The sequence below is a fragment of the Microcebus murinus genome, chromosome 11 (genome assembly GCF_040939455.1).
Source record: "Microcebus murinus isolate Inina chromosome 11, M.murinus_Inina_mat1.0, whole genome shotgun sequence".
Taxonomy (NCBI): Eukaryota; Metazoa; Chordata; class Mammalia; order Primates; family Cheirogaleidae; genus Microcebus; species Microcebus murinus.
In genome coordinates, this window is record NC_134114.1 from 84,741,316 (window position 1) to 84,748,899 (window position 7,584).

The following is a 7,584-nucleotide window of genomic DNA, read 5'->3' on the forward strand; positions in this document are numbered from 1 at the left end:
TGGCCACGGACCTCGATGGCAATGACATTCTGATTCCCCTGGGAACCAAGTTTTGCACCTGGCACTTCGGCACAAGGAGCAAAGAAAGCATTAATAGTACAAAAGAGACTGTCACCCTGGATTCTTTTTCCCCACTCTGAAAAAAAAGAAGCCTGGGATGAGGGGAACATTCCTCTCCTAAAACAAAAGCTGAAAATGTAAACCCACCTTGTGCCTAACCACCTGCCTTTCTGGAAAACCTTCCCCCTTTTGTCTCTTTGTGTGTCACAGCTATTGGAACTGGATTGCTCAAAGAAGTACCTGACCTTGTTTGTCAGATGAGAAACAGAAAATGCTGACCTTGGATTCTTTGATTTGCTCCTGCTGCTCACCAAGCAGTGCCGCAGAATCTCAGACACTTCAGCAGTTTTGGCTGGGCTGGGGGTGCAGAATAATGAATGCACAAAGCTCCTTCACAGGAACCTTCTCTCCGCTCCCAGCACCGCATTCTGTGCTGAAAAGGACACAGAGAGGCCATTAGCGAGGAGTAAGCACAAAAAGAAGAGGTTTGGAGGCACGCTGGGGACAAAGGCTAATTTCAGCCTATGCTGTTTGACCTGCTAGTACTGTTTTGACTCAGATGGGGTTTTGTGGGGTTTTTTGGTTTTGTTTTGTTTTTTCTCTGGGTCCTGCTGTTAATTCTGTAGAGGAAACAAAGTGAGCCTCATAAGGACAGAGGTATCTCATTCTTCTCCAGGACTTAACACAGAAGCTAGCCTAGTGAAGGATATGCAGGATTTAGAGAGGCAGAGATTAGGGGAGGGCACCTTTTGCAAATTCGAAAGGTAAGTTGCTTTTATTTTCAATTTGCAGAAGAGAAACACAGGTTTGGAGATGTGAAGATTCTGGTTCAAAACACAAAAAGTAGTCAATAGCAGTGTCTTTGCAGGTAAGCAACAAAAAGCAACTCAGGCATATGTAGCCAAAAAGGTCATTTACTGAAGAGAGATTGGGATACAGAGAGGATGGCAGTCTAGAAACTCAAACCAGAATAAGGACAGGCACTAGGACAGATACAAGGGGACCAGGGATGACTCAACCATCTCACCTAGGAGTCAATTCCCCCCAACACTTGTCCCCATTCTTGCCATCACTCTACACAAGAGGGTAGAAGTGCTGGGAGAAAGTAAGAGATTGACTAAGTTCAGTTTCACATTGAAGAGTGGAGAGCAAGATCCTAACTCCAAGGCTTGGAGTCTCATCAAGTCTACAAACAGTGGGACAAAAAATGTTATCCTTTTTCTCAAAAGGAAAATGTGGCACTGTTAGAAAGGGAGAATGGGTACCAAGTGGCCCCAAAATTCGAATATCCACCCGAGAGAGCTAGGGTTCAAGCTCACGTGCGTTTGATGCCAAAGTTTGCATTCTTCCACTATGCTAGCATGGCATAGGCAGTGGTTCTCAACCAGTGGTGATTTTGTTCCCCTACTCCCAGGGACATCTGGCAATGCCTGAAGACATTTTGGGTAGTTATAACTGGGAGGAGGTGCTAGGGGCATCTAGTGGATAGAGGCCAGAGATGGTGCTAAAAATTCTGCAATGCACAGGACAGTCCCACAAAAAAAGAGTTAGCTAGCTGAAAATGTGAGTAGTACCAAGGTTGAGAAACTCTTGTATATGCAAAGTCAGGGGACTGAGATAACATACTGGGTTTCAGAGAATTCAATAATCCAATTTGATGGAAGTATGGATTACATACAGAAAAAGCAAACAAGAAAAAAAAAAAACTCAAAAAAAAAAAGTTTTAGATCAGATTTTTGTGGGGCCTTGAATGCCAGGCTAAGTTGTCTAGACTGCATTTAATAGGACTGGGTGCTTCTTAGCCCAAAATTATATCTTAATTGACTGAGCCTGGCTGGTCTCTCTGTTTATTCTGAAGTTTATTTCTATAAGACCTTTGGAGTACATCATCAAATGACATGAAATTGTCAATGACAAGCCCCATCACAGTTCCCCATCCTGGGCAAACTACCAGAGTGTGGCCCAAAACTTTTTCTTCTCTATGCTTCTTACATCTGTCAGGTATATTTTAGAAATGTTCTTATTTCTTAGAGTGAATGTTCCTGCTGCATAGATGAATACTATTTTCAACATTCTTTCCAATCATGTCACCACCAAATAATCTTTGTTCTTTCCAGAAATAACATATTTCACTGATTTACGTTTTTTCACATCTCTGAAATCAGGATGTACTTACAATTAATAATGTGCCCTAGTTTAATTGGCAGCACTTTTAAAGATTATTTTACATAAAATAATGGCACTTGCAATCAATGATACTTTAAATTCAATGAAATATGATATATTTATCTTTCTCTCATTGTCATTGGTTAAATTTTATTCACGCTCTAAAAGAACTGGCTGTTGGCATTGTATGTGGGTATTAGTGTTGAACTCTGGCAGAATGCTAAGGACCATACAGAATATCATGATAGAACTGGCCGGCCCCTCTCTGTCATCATTATTTTATAATTAGAATTACAGCTCTCATGTTGAACAGAAGAGGTTTTGTAACCATGCAACCATCTCCCCAGTGGGAACATCCAAGGGCCTGCCCCCAGTGAAATGTTTCGTCTGTGTTTCAAGGCTTTTAAAGAGTATGTGAAAGAAACATTCATTCAGGTTAAATTGCCTTGGCACATGCTTTTGCGCTGTTCTTATTTTATACAGACTTCCTTGGTCCATCGTTAGATAATTTTATTTGTACAAAGGAAATGGAGTAAAATTTCCCTCTACATCCTTTCTCTATTTCTCATCTTTATCTTCTAACAGGACTTACTGCTTTCCTTTTTCATTACCATATATCAGTAAGATTAATATGTAATGAGATCCACCCTCCTGCGATGTATCAGCCTAAGAAACAAAGGCTTAAGTAAGACTGAAGGAGAAGAAGGAAGAGATGAATAGAGGTGAAGCTTAAGCAACTGTGAATTTCCAGGAAATATTTATGAGCTAATTTAAATACTAATGAGCTGGTAGTCTGACAGCAGAGGGAAGACTCTAAAACACAGGAGCACAAAATCTCAGCTGGGCTGCGGGTTGTCTTCTATCCACACAAGCTGTCCAGCATAACAGCCACATTTTAAGCCTCCTGCTGAACAGACTTTTCAAAATGCTATTAAGTGAGAAATTGACATTTTCCCACTGATTTCAATTTTTTATTTCTATTACAGTACTAACCAATCTATTAATATTTGAATCCCATGTCAAGGGCCTAAATGTAAAAACCTCTTCACCTGAACCTTTTTTCTAAATGGCTGCTGTACTGGAACAACTCTCAATTTCCTTTCTCTGTCCCCTTAAAGAATCCACCAAAAAGCCTTCCTTGCAAGTTCCCATGCAGCAGCTTAAACAGCGTCTCCTGAGTGCAGTAAGAGGTAATTTATCTGAAAATGTCTCTTCTGTCTCAGCCTGACTGCAGAAAAATACTTCAGTTGCCTACGGGTTAGAAAAGATAAAAAACACTTGCTATTATAATAAAACAAATTTAACTTCCAACTAGGTTTTTTACATAGATTGCCTTGAGCATGACAATCTGCTGACTTGATTCAAAATAAACAACTGGCTTTTACATTTCTAAATCATATTTCATAGTTCCACACATGGAATTGTTGTTAGGGCTTATTCAGCTGGGATTTTATTGGGGGGGGGAGGTACTTTTTTCCTATCATAAAGATGCTAAGTACGATAAGGAGAAAAGTAGAATGAGCAACCCAGAGAATCTCTGGAAAATTAGCCATCTTTAGAATTGTGGAGCTTTGTGTCCCAAAAGTTAAACAGCAGATACTTGGGTCATATCATCTAGAAACCCTGAAAATGTAGTGTTGTATGCCCCAGGGATGTGGTAGTTGAAGGGCTGGGGCTCAAATGAGGAAAGTGAGGCACTCACCTCAAGTGCAAAATATGAGACAGCACCAAAAATAAATACATACATAAATATATAAGATAAATACTATTTTGATGCAGTATTTTTTATAATAAAAATTAATGCCAAAAGTCATGTATTGTGTTTCCTCTAGCTTTATTCTTTTTGCCCGAGATTGCTTTGTCTATTTGCAGTCTTTTGTAGTTCTACAAAAATTTTAGGATTTTTTTTCATATTTCTATGAAAATGTCATTGGAATTTTTATATGGATTGCATTGACTCTGTAGATTGCTTTGGTCATTATGGACATTTTAACAATATTAATTCTCCAATCCATGAACATGGGATAACTTTCCATTAATTTGTGTCATCTTCTAATTCTTTCATCAATGTTTTATAGTTTTCATTGTACAGATCTTTCATCTCCTTTGTTAAATTTATTCCTAAGTATTTTTTTTTGTAGTTATTGTAAATTAGATTTTTGTTCCTGATTTATTTTTCAGATACTTCATGGTTACTGTATAAAAATGTTACTGATGTTTATATGTTGATTTTGTATCCTGCAACTTTATTGAATTAATTTTTAGTTCTAATAGTTTTTTGGTGGAGTGTTTAGGATTTTCTCTATATAAGATCAGGTCATATGCAAACAGGGACAGTTTGACTTCTTCCTTTCCAATTTGGATGCCTTTTGTTTCTTTCTTTGTCTAATTGTTCTGGCTAGGACTTCCAATGTCCTATGTTGAATAGACATAGCAAAAGTGGGCAATCCTTGTCTTGTTCCTGATCTTACAAGAAAAGCTTTAGTTCTTTCTCTCTTTTTTCTTTCTTTTTTTCAGTGGCAAGATCAGTTTAATTTATAAATAAGCTTTGGACAGCCTCCTGATTCAAAAGAAGCATAATAGCTTACCCTTGGAGAGAAAGTCCATCATGGAGCATGATGCCCCACAGGGGAGCAAGCAGCAAGGGGCTGGCGTCAGCAGGGCATCCCTGGAAGCTGGTCTTGTGCTCAGCAAGTATTGGCAGACAGAGCCTGGAGTGATGAGTAGAGTGACTTTCTCAAGTAGGGGGCTGTTCTTAAAATTACCCTTGCATTTCCATTTGCTGCCATAGTAGAAGGGATTGTCTTTATTGGCAAACAGGTCATTGGCTTCCCTAGCTGGCAGTCCTGCCAGTACAAGAAGAAGGGCCTAGGTCACTCTCTCCATGTACAGCTTGAGGGACAGGGCATCTGTGTGACTCAGTGGATTACTCAACCTCTCTGCCTCAGTGTCCTGAAAGCTCGCCTGAGCCAGGGGCTCAGACAGCAGGTGTGAGAAGGCTGCTGGGGCAGTGGACCAGGAAAAGCTTTCAACTTTTCACTGTTCAGTATGATACTATCTGTGGGTTTGTGATCCATACCATTTACTGTGTTAAGGTGCATTCCTTCCATACCGAATTTCTTCTATACCTGACTTCAAAATATACTGAAAATCCATAGGGATCAAAACATCATGGTACTGGCATAAAAACAGGCATTAGACCAGTGGACTAAAATAGCAAACCCAGAAATAAATTCTTACATTATGGTCAATTGATTTTCAACAAAGCTGCCAAGAACACACAATGAGGAAAGGACAGTCTCTCTAAATAAATGGTGTTGGGGCAACTAAGTATCCACATGCAGAAAAATGAAATTAGACCCTTATCTCACACCATATACAGAAATCAACTCAAGATGGATTAAAGACTTAAATGTAAGACCGGAAACTGTAAAACTACTAGAAGAAAACGTAGAGGGAAGGTCCCTTGTTGTGGGTCTAGGGAATGATTTTCTGGATATAAACCCAAAAGCACAGGCAACAAAAGCAGAAGTGGACAAGTGGGATTGCATCAAACTGAAAAGCTTCTGCATAACCAAGGAAACAATCAACAGAGTGAAGAGACAACCTATAGAATGGGAGAAAATATTTGCAAACCATACAACCAATAAGGGGTTAATAACCACAATTTAGAAGGAACTCAAACAACTCTATAGTAAAAAAACTAATAATCCCGTTTAAAAATGGGCAAAGGATCTGAATAGACATTTCTCAAAAGAAGACATACAAATGGCCAACAGGAACATGAAACAATGGTCGTCAGAGAAATATAAATTAAAACCACAGTGACATATCACCGGACACTTGTTAGAATGACTATTATCAAAAACACAACAGGGGGCTGGGTGCAATGGCTCACACCTGTAATCCTAGCACTCTGGGAGGCCGAGGTGGGTGGATCCTTTGAGCTCAGGAGTTCACGACCAGCCTGAGCAAGAGCGAGATCCCGTCTCTACTAAAAATAGAAAGAAATTAATTGGCCAACTAAAAATATATAGAAAATAATTAGTCGGGCATGGTGGCGCATGCCTGTAGTCCCAGCTACTCAGGAGACTGAGGCAGTAGGATCGCTTGAGCCCAGGAGTTTGAGGCTGCTGTGAGTTAGGCTGACACCACGGCACTCTAGCCCAGGCAACAAGAGTGAGACTGTCTCAAAAAAAAAAAAAAAAAAAAAAAGGCAAGAGGGAACCCTCTCACACTGTTGGTGGGAATGTAAATTAGTACAGCCATTATGGAAAACAGTGTGGGGGTTCCTCAAAAAATTAAAAATAGAATTGCCACATGATCCAGCAATCTCACTAGTGGGTATATGTCCAAAGGAGATGAAATCAGTATGTCAAAGAGATATCTGCACTTCCACGTTCATTGCAGCATTATTCACAATAACCACGATATGCAATCAAGTGTCCATCCAACAGATGAATGGATAAAGAAAATGTGGTACATACACACAATGGAATACTATTCAGCCTTAATCATAGAAGGAAATCCATTTGTGATAACACAGATGAATCTAGAGGACATTAAGAGAAATAAGCCAGGCACAGAGAGACAAACACCACATGATCTCACTTAAATGTGGAATCTAAAAGCGTTGAACTCATAGAAATGGAGAGTAGAATGGTAGTTATCGGGGGCTGGGAAGATGTTGGTCAAAGGATACAAAATTTCATTTAGATAGGAGGGATAAGTTTAAGAGATCTATTATACAATGTGGCAACTACAGATAATAACAATATATTCCTGAAAATTGCTGAGAGAGTAGATTTTGTGTCCTCACCACAGAAAAGTGATAAGTATGTGAGGTAATATGTATTCTAATCAGCTCAATTTAGCCATTCCACAATATATATGTATTTTAAAACAGCATGTTATACACAGTAAACATACACAATTTTTGTCAATTAAAAAATAAATAAACATTTTAAAAGTTCATGCCCTTTAACCTGTCCAGGAATCTATATTCCAAAGAGATCATCACAAATGCAATGAGCCCAAGTATTCATCATTGTAGTGTTTCCAATAGCAACAATTGAAACATCCTAAATATTCAAAATAAGGAGAAGAGTTAACTAAATCATGGTTCAGCCATATGATGAAATATTTGCCATCATTAATACAATGGAAAGGTTAACGAAATAAAGCACATCACTTAGGATAGCAAACCAAAAGTGGTTCAGACAATAATGATGTTTATTATCTCACTTAACAAGAATTTGGGAGGTAGGATAAAAGGCAGTTAGTTGCTCTGGCAAAGACTTATTGTTGCCATTCAATATTTATTCTCCCTCGTTCTCACCAAAAGAGCCCTGAATTTTA

At 38.9% G+C, this 7,584-nt stretch overlaps 1 pseudogene; it reads right to left on the minus strand.

Annotated features, from left to right (window-relative positions):
• Nucleotides 1-452: 452 nt before the first annotated feature.
• On the minus strand, nucleotides 453-5,112 carry LOC105870869 (FXYD domain-containing ion transport regulator 4-like; annotated as a pseudogene).
• Between the last annotated feature and the right edge of the window lie 2,472 nt (nucleotides 5,113-7,584).